General features: G+C 35.4%; 1 non-coding gene across 1 annotated transcript; it reads right to left on the reverse strand.

Annotated features, from left to right (window-relative positions):
* Window positions 1-12,030: 12,030 nt before the first annotated feature.
* On the reverse strand, window positions 12,031-12,138 carry LOC127743531 (small nucleolar RNA R71). Its single transcript, XR_008004919.1, has one exon. It is a non-coding gene; the product is annotated as a small nucleolar RNA R71 (small nucleolar RNA).
* Window positions 12,139-12,586: the final 448 nt, after the last annotated feature.

Below are 12,586 nucleotides of genomic sequence, written 5' to 3' on the forward strand. Positions count from 1 at the left end.
TTGCGTTTAAACGGAAAATTAGAATTGGATTAGGGTTAGGCTATTTTATATAGAAGTGATAATGGCATTTTAAAACTGCCAAAATCAACATAAACCGCCACTAAATGCAATTTAATTATGGCAATAATGAAAAACGTCATAATATCCGGGTATTACGGCGGTTTTGTAAAACCGCCGTAATATTTATGCCATTTTATCTCCCTTTTTTGTAGTGTCCTCCCCTCAACTTAGGAGGTTTAGAGACTCATACTGAGGTAAAACTCAATGATAAACATGGATGATGAGAAAAAAGTGATGTATGTTGTTTGAATGACATGAATAAAATACCTTAAATACTAAGCTAATGACTAGTAAGGGTACAACAGTCTTTGTAGTGTTAAAATCTACTTCTAGGACCCAGTTGGTAAGTGTTTGGATTAAGTTTGATGAGATCCACGTGCTATGAGGTCTCTTGGATGTGGAACGCCAGCTAGGGAGTCATCTCTGGGCTTTTGGACATTGGTCTCTGGTTCTTTGGGCGTTGGACGCTAAAAAAGGGGTGTTGGATGCCAGTTTCGGGCCTTCTAAACTATTATACATTTCTGGAAAGATCTGGAAGTCAGCTTTCCATAGCCGTTAAGAACGCTCCATTTGGACTTATGTAGCTCTAGAAAATCTCTTCCGAGTGCAAGGAGGTCAAATCTGGACAGCATCTGCAGTGCTTTCTCTGTCTCTGAATCAGACTTCTGCCCCAACTCCTCAAATTCAACCAGAAAATACCTAAAATGGAACAAAAACATACAAAATCAAAGTGGAATAAAAAAATGAAATTAACACTAAAACCTGTAAAAACTTAATAAAAACTAAGTGAAACTTATTAAAAACTATATAAAAACTAATCCAAAAAGCGTATAACATGTGTGTTCATCAGGTGGCTGTGCCGCTGCGGCGCTGTGTGGCTGTAGGGGTTGCAGGGAAGTGCAGTGGCTGCGGGGGCAGGCTGTAGTGCTGGGTGGCTGGGGGCTAGGTTTAGATTAACTATCAAAACCATTATCATAGATCATTTTAGATCACCCTCCAGAACCATGACCAGAGTCTTTTAGGTCACCATTTCGAAAAACCATGACCATAGACCTTTTTTAAGTCACTCTCCAAAACCGTGACCATAGACACCTTTAGGTCACCCCCCAAAACCGTGACTATAGACCCTTTTAGGTCACTCTCCAAAACTATGACCATAGACCCTTTTAGGTCACCCCCTAAAACTGTGACCATAGATCCCTTTAGGTTACCCCAAAAACCGTGACCATAGACGCTTTTAGGTCACCCTTCTAAAAAATCATGACCATAGACCCTTTTTGGTCCTTGTAAAAAACCATGACCATAGACCCCTTTAGGTCACCCCCTAAAACCGTGACCATAGACCCTTTTAGGTCACCCCCCAAAATCGTGATCATAGACCCCTTTAGGTCACCCCCCAAAACCGTGACCATAGACCTTTTTAGGTCACCTTTTCAAAAAACCATGACCATAGACACCTTTAGGACAATCCCAAAACTGTAACCATAGATCCTTTTAGGCCACCCCAAAACTGTGACCATAGACTCTTTTAGATCACCCCCCCAAAACCGTTACCATAGACTTTTTTAGGTTACCCTTTTTTGAAAAATCGTGACCATAGCCCCTTTTGGTCATTGTAAAAAACTATGACCATAGACCTTTTAAGGTCACCCCAAAACCGTGACTATAGACCCTTTTATGCCACCCCCAAAACCGTGACCATAGACCCTTTTAGGTCACCTTTTTTTGAAAAACCGTGACCATAAACCCTTTTTGGCACTGTAAAAAACCGTGACTATAGACCCCTTCAAGTCACCCCTCAAAACCGTGACCATAGACTCTTTTAGGCCACTTTTTTTAAAAAAACTGTAACCATAGGTACTCTATGGTCACCCTTTCCAAAAAAAAAAATTATGACCATAACTTTTTTTGTCACGCTAAAAAACCGTAACCATAGAGGGTCTATGGTCACGATTTTTTACTTTGACCAAAAAAACTGTGGCCATAGACCAAAAATGTTTAGTGTGAGAAGATGTATGTCTGTTTAAGTAGATATAAGAATGACTTCAGGATTGGCTGTCGTTTCACTTGCTTACTCACGCCGAAAATGGACAGAAAGATCTATATGTAGCCCAGAGTTTAAACTAGAGGGTACATTTATTATAATTGAAAATTGAGGGACAACATTAGTACATGTGTAGGTTGTGGTAGGCTTAGAGAAGGGGGGGTTGAATCTATGCCTTCCTTTTTGGTTGCTGTTTTTTCCCTTTTAAAACAAAATTACAATTCTGATTCTGTTTGAACTCAGCAGCGGAAATTTATGAGACAATTTATTTTTGTCTCATGAATATTAGAAAACAGAACACAGCAGAGAAGAGAAAAGCTAACACCAGCAAGTATCCTGGTTCGGTTGCCTTGTGCTATGCAACCTACATCCAGTCTCCTCCACAACTATGGAAGAATTTCACTATAGTTAACAGTATTACATAAACCAATATTACAGGATTGACCCAATCCTTCCACTCTCAAGTTCTAACCTAACTTGACATTGGCTATGCTAATACCTAACTATACATCTTAGTGCTAACCCAACTAAGAAAGGGATACCTCACAAGTACAAGATACAAGACATAAACATACCTAAAGAAATCTGAAAATAACTCTAGACTTTTCTCTCAAGTGTTTCACTCAGCCTTTTTTCACTCATGGCTTTTAGTTGAGTTTTCTCACAATGCCTTTTCTCACTAGAAATTACATAATGATAAAGATTAAAAAGTACATTACAATCAGTAAAACATGAAGGAGATTGACTTCATCAACAGCCTCTTTGCTATGTGAAAAACCAGCTTTGCAAACCCCTGATTTAGTTCTTCAGTATTGGTAGAATGCTTCTTTGATAGAAAGCATTATCCAAGTAGAGGAACTAACTTCACAGGGAATACTTTACAGAACACAACTCTCAAACTCTGGTTTTCTCTCCTTGCTTTCTGAATGAACAAACAGTTTCTTTTATCTCCTTGCATGTTGCTTGGTTCTTCTTCTAAGGTCAACACCTTGAGCCTTGAGCTTCACCATCCCACAGATTCACTTTTTCACCTTAAACCTTGGAATAGAAACTTTGCTTCTGACTTCTTCATCTTGACCGAAAGCCATAAGGCAGTAACCATAGAAATCTTCTCATGGTCAACTTGATCTTAGCCATTGAAAAACTACTTGGTCCCCAAGTATCACTTGTGACCGTAGATGTGAAACAGAATAGGGCAGAGAGCAAATTTTTCTTGAATTCCATTTTCGGATAGAGCAGAGATTTGGGAAGAAGAGAAGAAGATTTGATGCAAGCAAGATGAGATGGATTACCTTTAACCTAAACTTGAATTTGGATTGGATTTTCTGTTTTAGCTTCTGTGCTTCAAGCTTAAACTTTTTCTCTCTTGCTTCTTTGGTTACTAGCTTATGGAGGAAGCTTTTTCTCTCTTTCTCTTTCTTACTTTTCTGAAGTCTTGATTTGACTTGATTAGAGAGGAGAGGAACGTTGCTTCTGGTAAGGCAAGATGGTGGGAAATGAAAATCAATTCGAGCTTGGATCAGGTTCTTCTCAAGTTCAGCCCATTGGTGCTTTGCCTTGCTTCTTTGAAGAATTTTTGCTTGAGATGAATGATTTGGACTTGTCTTTATTTTCACTTATCATTCAACCTATTAGCATATTTCATTTGTTTGATGTTGGGCTGCTGCAACACTTCTTTTTAGCCTGCATTACTAATCAAAGATAATCAAAAACTAATTTGGTGATTAGCCCACTAATAAGATGTTTGTCATCATCAATTCTATTAATTAATTTCTTAACTCAACAACATGAGTCGCATCTGAAGGACTACTTTAAAGATTTAGTCCACTTATATATGTATCCTTAGAGAATGAATGAAGTAGTATATCATTGCAGGTTCAGAATAGATCAGATAACTAGCTTTGACATCAAGATCTCGGAAGCTTTCATGTGTTGTGGGGAATGCTGTCTGGTCCAAGGAGATATCACACTACCTGCTTTAATTGCTTTCATCTCACACCAGCACATAAAAACTCGTCTTCTTCAATTCATCACCATTCACCACGCACTAGCTAGTTTATCAAATTGAAGAATTAATTTTAATTTCACCACCAGTAATTAGTGATCCTCGGACCAGGCTTCATTCCCCTCAATCACAGCTTCTTTCAATACAAATCAATTTCGTCATCTATGTTCTCTGATTTCCTCATCTCTCACGCGGGTTTCATTTTGCCACCGGTGAGTTTTCTTTTCACAATAATAATAATAATAATAATAATAATAATAATTATATTCTTATTTTTGGCTGTTGGATCCAGCAGTTGTGCTTTTTATGTGTATTGGGGCTTGCCCTTTGAATGTTGTAGAGAAAGCTAGTGAAAATCACAACTCATCGATTGAAACACTATGAAACCTTTTCAATACTGCCATCCTCTGCCAATCTTTAAGGTATCAAGCTACTGTAGAGCAGTGAACATCCGGTGTATAGTGCTGATCTAATCCATTAAACCAGATGAATCCATACTCTATAGTCTAGTGACTAGTAGTAGTTCCTCTTCCTTATGAGATATCTTGTAAGGAGAGATGGAATGGAGATAAAAGCATATCAGATGATTTGGGTTATAAAATTGCTATTTAAAAAATTTAACCTAATAAAAAAATATATAAATAATTATATATCTAATATGAATTAATGGCTGTAACTAGTATTTGACTGTAAACATGTACGTCCAAAGTCAAGCTAAGCATAATTATTTGCTTTTTTGTGATTCTACTATGATCGGTTTTACATTTTTTTTTCTCTCTCATTCCCTAGCCACCAACCTAGTAATTAGGGTTTCAAAGCAAAGGTACTACGTACAATCAATAGTCTGCCTACTTCATTCGTTCCCCCTTATATACTCAAATTTATATTTTGTTTAAATTAAAAGAAATTTAAGCTGTCTGAATTGACTCAAAATATTATAGCATTATTTGATTAATTAATGAAATAAAGCTTGACTGTTATTACAGTTCTTCATACAAAACACTGGCTATGCATAACATTATAACAACTAACTTGCAGAAACTCTACTGCATGATACATTGATTTTTCAAATTGTTCTTCCTTAATTTGATGAGTGGCCAATTGCGTGGATGTGGGTAGATTCGAGTTCCAGACATGCATGCGTGTGGAACTCAGCTGTCTCAGCTTTATTTTTTTATTTATTTTTATCCCTTTATATTTGTTTTCATCTTATTTTTAATTAGTTAATAATTTCCTTAATCCTTTAGTTATTTTTAGTCGAAGACATAGATAGGGAGGATGGTAATTAATAAGTTGAAGCATATAGTATGACAAAATATTCACTATGTAGAATAAGATTCTATTTTATTGCTATCTTTTCTTTCTTTATAAAAGGAGGTATCTTTCTGCTGCTGTGTCTTTAAAAAAATCTTCCTTTTGAATCCCTCTTTTTCTAAGTCTTCCTTTATATATTTTATCTTCTACAAATGCATTATTATTCACTTGTCTCTAATATCTTCTCATTAATTACATTGGCTTAACTACCATACTTTCAGCAGTAGTAATATATGCAGGTAGGTTTCCATTAACTAAACTCATGATTAGATCAATACGAAGGAAATAATAGTACATTATTAATTAATAATTAATGTACATCAGAAGAAAAACAAATTAGGTCTGGTCACGTCATTTAAAAAAGAAGCTTTTAATTAGTTGCATAAAAAGGGTGGAAAAAGAAAAGCGAAAGGATCATGAGCGGAGATTTGGTTAGAAATTAAGTTAATGGATGATGACTGTGAAATGAAGATTATTCTAGCTGATTCCATAAACTATACGTTTAGGTAACACATTTTTATCTCGCTTTGCATCATGTATATACCTAGCTATATATACATACACATACATGCAGAGACTACATATACGTACTACCGATAATAGCTTCCATGCATGATAAGATGCTTAAGACAAATTAAACCGTAAAATTAAGTGACCTCATCAACAAGCGAAGTTACGTTGAGGCCTGAAAGAGAGACCTCATTTCTTTTTTCTTGTCTTCAGGACTCTCTTTCTGATCATGCTCTTATCTCTTTCTGATCATGCTCTTCTTTCTGCTCCTCTTTTTGCCTTGCTCTCGTTAATTAATTGAGTAAATTAAATGAGCTTGGCAATATAAATTATTTTTTCCCAAAAGGTAAATGATACTTGGATCGGAGTCTTATTATTGGACCTCATTGCACATATATATGAGAAAAGCTCCACAACACTACAAGATAGACGAGAAATTGCAGCGGCAATTTACTGGTGATTATTTGAACCGTTGTAAATTGATAGAATAGCGGCGGTTCTAATAGTGTTGTGAGATTCCATTCTAAATTGATTAGGATAGTGGTGGTTTTGGGTCCCAACCGCCGCAAATAACTGTTTGGGGGAAGAGAGAGGGGTTTTATTAAAATTTGGGAAAAAAGGATAAACGATGTCATTATTCTTTATGTTTGGGCGAATCCTATGAGAGCAAAGGCGCCAATCACCATCAATGAGATGCCCCGTCGCCGTGACTCTTCCCTCTATCTGTAACACTTTTACTATCTGAAAGTCACGCTTTTGGTTGCGCTATTTTGATAGCGAAAAGTATTACGACGACTTCATATACTTAATAATAAAATTGGAGCCTTTGATTCGAAACCGTATCGTTGATTTCTTTGAAAAATCGAAAAAATACTTTATCTTGAAAACAAACAAGCATATACATATATACAAAATATTTTACATAAATAGCCTTTAAATATAATATACATACAAAACATACAACTCCTATCGCTCTTACAAGATTATAATAATATAGGCGAGGAAAATCTATAATATGGGTATACAAACAGAAATAACGTATCTAAGAACTTATCTAAAACTCTACAAGCTTCCTCGTTCGTTTTGAAAAGAGAATTCTGTAGAGGGGTGAGAATATCGTCCTCAAAAGGGTTCTCATTAGAGGGTTTAAGACTTGTCATAAGAAGATACATATAAAGAGAAGAATTGATTTCAAGGCAGTAATTATTGTTTGTCCTATGAATCTTTTTAAAAACCAACGGCTAATCATCCAAAAACTTTTCAAAAACTAATATTTAATTATCCAAAAATCCAAAACCTTTCTTATAAGAAAATCTTAATTAGTTTCCTATACTGTATGAATGACTAACCTGTTCCAAGCATAGATTCATTAAGTCTATGCTGAACCTGCTTGATTTTTCATACTTTACTAAAACCTCAAACAGAAATCAATCACGACCTTCGACCCAAACAACTGAATCAAAACAACAATCAAATAATCACATTAGGAAAACAACCCTCATCTTCACCACCACCAGCATAGGGGATCTCTCAGTTGCACACACATACAGTACAAACAAGAAAAACACAAATAGGATATAAGTACAGCAAGTAGGGAAAATAGCAGAAAAGCATAGTTAAACAAATAGGCAAACCAAAACAATGCACACTCAAGTAAAACATATAAATGCATATGATGTATGCCTATCCTATGGCTGATGATATCATCTGTCGGTTATATAGCCAACCCGACATATTCTAGTAGCTAACCTTGGACAGAAACATCCCACCGCGGAGCAAGTGAGTCTGACTCACAACCCCATTACTACTACCTGCTTAACCCAGAGCAAGTGGAATAAACCACTACTGCTGCTACTAATCAGGCGGATGTTTAAAAACTCAACCTGGAGCAAGTGGAATAATCCACTATTGCTGCTACTACCCAGACATCACAATCACTGACCCGGAGCAAGCGAGACGAACCACAATCCTTTGTTACTGCTTAGGTATCTCAATTAAATTAAATATCATTTTCAAATTCATTCTCAATATCATTCAATTCTTTCAAATAATACTTTGAAATCAATCCTCACCATCCTTCCCATTCCATTCATCAATAATTCAAACTCAAAACATAGTTCATCCTTTTCTTAATAAATCAAACTCAAAACGTGATCCTCTCTTTAATAACTCAAAATCAAATAATATATTCCTTAAATCCAAATCTTTTTAAATAATCACTTTAAACAAAACCTCCAATTTTTATAAAAATTTTGGTAGCACCTCCTCTAAAATTCGGACTCTGCCATCTTTTTCGGGTCACATCAAAATATTCCTCAAACTCTTTTCAACTATTTCCAAATAACAAATCATTTTCAATAACCAATCTGTTTCCAAATATCAATTCTTTTTTGTTAATCAAACCGTTTTCAAATGTCAAATCCTTTCCAAATTTGTTTTAAACCAAATTTTGATATCAAATTAGGTTCAATATCAAACCAAATTTTAATATTAAATCTTTTTTAAAATTAAATCATTTTCAAAATAAAATCAAACTCCAATATTAAATCTCATCCAAAACTAAAGCAATTTCAATATTAAATCTTTTCAAAAATTAACTCATTTTTAAGATCAAACTGAAATCCAATTTAAATCTCTTCCAGTAAAACAAGAAAAAACCAATTCAACAACATCAGTTAACTAATCAGAATTTTCAACTTTCTCAATTGATGAGCAGATATTTTATACGCTTTTTGGCATCATTTTCATATTGTTATAGTTATGTTTTGTTTAAGTTTTATTATGTTTTCATAGGTTTTAGTGCAAAATTCACATTTTTGGATTCTACTCTGAGTTGTTGTATTTTATGGTGATTTCAAGTAAGTTCTAGCTGAAATAAAGGACTTTTAGCAAAGTCTGATTCAGAGGCAAGGAAAGCATAGCAGATGCTGTCAGAATCTGACCTCCGTGCACTCAAACAAGCATTTCTAGAGCTAAAGAAGTCCAAATGACGCGTTCTCAATGGTATTGGAAAGATAATTTCTAGAGCTTTCTAGAAATATATAATAGTATATACTTTTCTTTGAAGGAGCCTACCCATACTGGGCGTTGAACGCCAAGGAGCTACCCTCTGGCTGGCGTTCAACGCCCCAAGGAAACAAGCCAGCGTTGAATGCCCAAGAACCACCCCATTCCTGGCGTTCAACGCCCACCAAGACATAAGGCAGCACTAATCAGCCCCTAATGGGTGTTCAATGCCCATTCCTCAAAGTTGAACGCCAAGCTTAGCCCAAATACTCAACCAAAGTGGGCCCAAAGATGGATTTTCACACCTTTAGTCTAGCCTTGTCATACTTTTTGAACTTCTTAATTATTAGATTAGTATTTAAAGGAGAAGATCACCCATGTTTAGGGGACCTGATCTTCTACCTGATCTTCTACCTCTTCTTTTGCCTCATCTTTACCTTATTCATGTTTTACTTTTTGTAAAGCATGAGCAACTAACCTTCCTAAGTTAGGGTTAGGAGTTCTGTTGATTCTTATGGATTAATAATATTACTGTTCTATTTCAATACACCTTTGATTCCATTCTCTTGTGCATTTTTGTTCTTCATCTTATGAATTCAGAATGACCTGTGACAATCATCCTTGTTCTACATGGGTTCCGTGTGAGTCCTGCTCGGATAGCATTGAACCACAAGTTAGAGAATGTACTGCGGATTCCAAGAGCATGCCTGGACAACTTTGGATATGTGACATATAATCCCGTTGACCGTGGGTTACTAAGGTTTCTGTGGCGTTAAGGCTAGAGTATGGAAAGCAGCATTCCCTGATCCGAAAGATCCGACGTCATCTGTGGCGTTTTGAGTAAGATCACAAAGGAGAGTGGATTGCTTAGGTCTTCACCTTCGACTATAACAGGAAGCCATGAGTTAACTTGATGAGGATGCTACATGAGTTGCTCGGAAATGGTGGACTACTATGGTTTAGAAGAGACTTACATGATGAGGATGCTACATGAGTTAGTCAATTACGGCTGCCATTGAATGAATCGTTCGTTGTTGAAGTAGACAGTAAGAAAGTTAATCTGAAAAGAATACGCATCTCCAAAGCCTTAACTAATTATCCATCATTGCTTTCACACTAATCTGGTATTTCGTTCTTACTATTTCGTTTATGCTTTCAAACAAACAATCGTCTTTTCTAATCGCCTGACTAAGATTTACAAGATAGCCATTGTTTGCTCAATCTAATAATCTCCGTGGGATTTGACCCTCACTCACCTGAGGTATTACTTGGATGACCCGGTGCACTTGCCGGTTCAGTTGTGCGGAATTCAATTTCGCGCACCAAGTTTTTAGCGCCGTTGTCACGGATTATTCTGAGATTGACAAACTACCGGACTATCTTGTTGCTTAGATTAGGTACTTTTTAAGGTTTATTTGCTCTCTTGTTTGTGTCTTTTGTTTTCTTTAAAAAAAATTTCAAAAACATTTTCTTTTCTTTAGTAATCTTTTTCTTTGTATGAGTCTTGTGTCAGTTTTAAGCTTGGTGTCCCTTCTTGTGTTCATCTTTTCTTTAAAATTTTCAAATTTGTTCGTGAGTGTTCATATTGGTATTCGAATTGTTCTTGGTAATTTTTCTTGTTTGATCTTAAAAATTTTAAGTTTCATGTCTCTTAGTTATTTTTCCTTTAATTTTCGAAAATTGGTGTCTTTGGATCTTAAATTTTTAAGTTTGGTATCTCTTAGTTATTTTTCTTTTTTCTTAAATTTTGAAAATAAAAAAAATCTTTTATCTTTCATTAATTTTTCGAAAATCTTGACTAACTTTCCCTATCTTGATTTAAAAAGTCTAAGTTTGGTATTTTCTTGTTGGTAAAGTTTAAATTTTTGAATTTCAAATATTATTTTTTCATATCTTTTTCAAATGTTTATCTTATCCTTCCATCTTTCTTTAAATTTCAAAAATACTATCTTATCTTACTTTAATCTCAAATTTTAAAATTCAATTTCAAAATTCAAAATTCAAAATTTAAAATTCCAATTTCAAATTTCAAAATCAATTTTTTAAAAAAAAAAATCAAATTTCAAATCTTATCTTTACAAATCTTTTTCGAATCTTTATCATATCTTCTTGCTTTAAGTCCTTCTTATCTTATCTTCTTTTTAATTTTAAAACTTTTAAGTCTTTACTTTCTTTTAAAATTAAATTTCAAAATCAAATCATTTAAATTGTTTTCCACTCTTGTTAGTTGGTTAGTTACTTGTTTTATCTTATTTTGATTTTGAAAGTTTGGTATCTCTCTAATTCTTCTTTCTCTATCTTCTATTTTCGAAAAATTTCTACTTCTTTCTCCCTCTCCTTTTTCGAAAATTCTTACCTATTTCTCTCTCTTCTATTTTCAAAATTCTTCTCTTTCTTTTTTCTATTTATTTTTTGAAAACTCTTTTAACTTAAAAGATATATTTCTTTTCTTTTCTTCTCTTCTAACTCTCTCAAAGGACCTCTATACTCTGACATAGAGAATCCTTTTTTTCTTTTCTTCTTGCATTCTTCCTTCTTATTTATGAGCAGAAACAGAGATAAAGAACCTCTTTTTGATCCTAACCCTGAATCTAAGAGGACTCTAAGGAGGAGTTTACAACAATTAAGAGCGCAACACTCCAGAGGAAACCTCACAGAACTTTTCGAACAAGAAGCTGAAAATATAGACATGGCAGCCAACCCTAATGGTGAAGGAGACGCAAGGAAGGTCCTAGATGACTTCACTGCACCCACTTCTAACTTCTATGGAAGAAGCATCTTTATACCTGCCATTGGTGCAAATAACTTTGAGTTGAAGCCTCAACTGGTCACTTTAGTTCAACAGAACTGTCAATTTCATGGACTTCCACAGGAAGATCCCAACAGATTCATATATGATTTCTTGCAGATCTGTGATATTGTCAAGACCAATAGAGTTGATCCTGAAATCTACAAGCTTATGTTTTTCCCCTTTGCTATAAGGGATAGAGCTAGGTTATGGTTGGATTCTCAGCCTAAGGAAAGCCTAGACTCTTGGAAAAAGGTGGTCAATGCATTCTTGACCAAGATTTTTTCACCTTAGAAGCTGAGTAAGCTTAGGGTGAAAGTTCAGATCTTCAGGCAAAAGAGGGTGAATCCCTCTATGAAGCCTGAGAGCGGTACAAGCAATTGATTAGAAAATGCCCTCCTAACATGATTTTAGACTGGACCATGTTAAATATCTTCTATGATGGTCTTTTTGAGATGTCCAAGATGGCATTGGACCACTCTGCTGGTGGTTCACTCCACTTGAAGAAAACACCTGAAGTGGCACAAGAACTCATTGACATGGTTGCTAACAACCAATTCATGTATACTTCTGAGAGGAACCCTGTAATCACTGGGGTAGCTCAGAAGAGAGGAGTCCTAGAGATTGACACTCTGAATACCATATTGGCTCAGAACAAGATCCTGACCCAACAGATCAACATGATCTCTCAGCATTTGACTGGACCACAAGCTGCAGCTGATAGCACTCAAGAAGCCTCCTATGAAGGAGAGGCATATGATCCAGATCAACCCATGATGGATGAGGTTAACTATTTGGGAAACTCCTCAGGAAATCCCAATAATGAGCCTTATGGAAACACCTACAACTCATCATGGAG

This window comes from Arachis duranensis, chromosome 10 (genome assembly GCF_000817695.3).
Source record: "Arachis duranensis cultivar V14167 chromosome 10, aradu.V14167.gnm2.J7QH, whole genome shotgun sequence".
NCBI lineage: Eukaryota > Viridiplantae > Streptophyta > Magnoliopsida > Fabales > Fabaceae > Arachis > Arachis duranensis.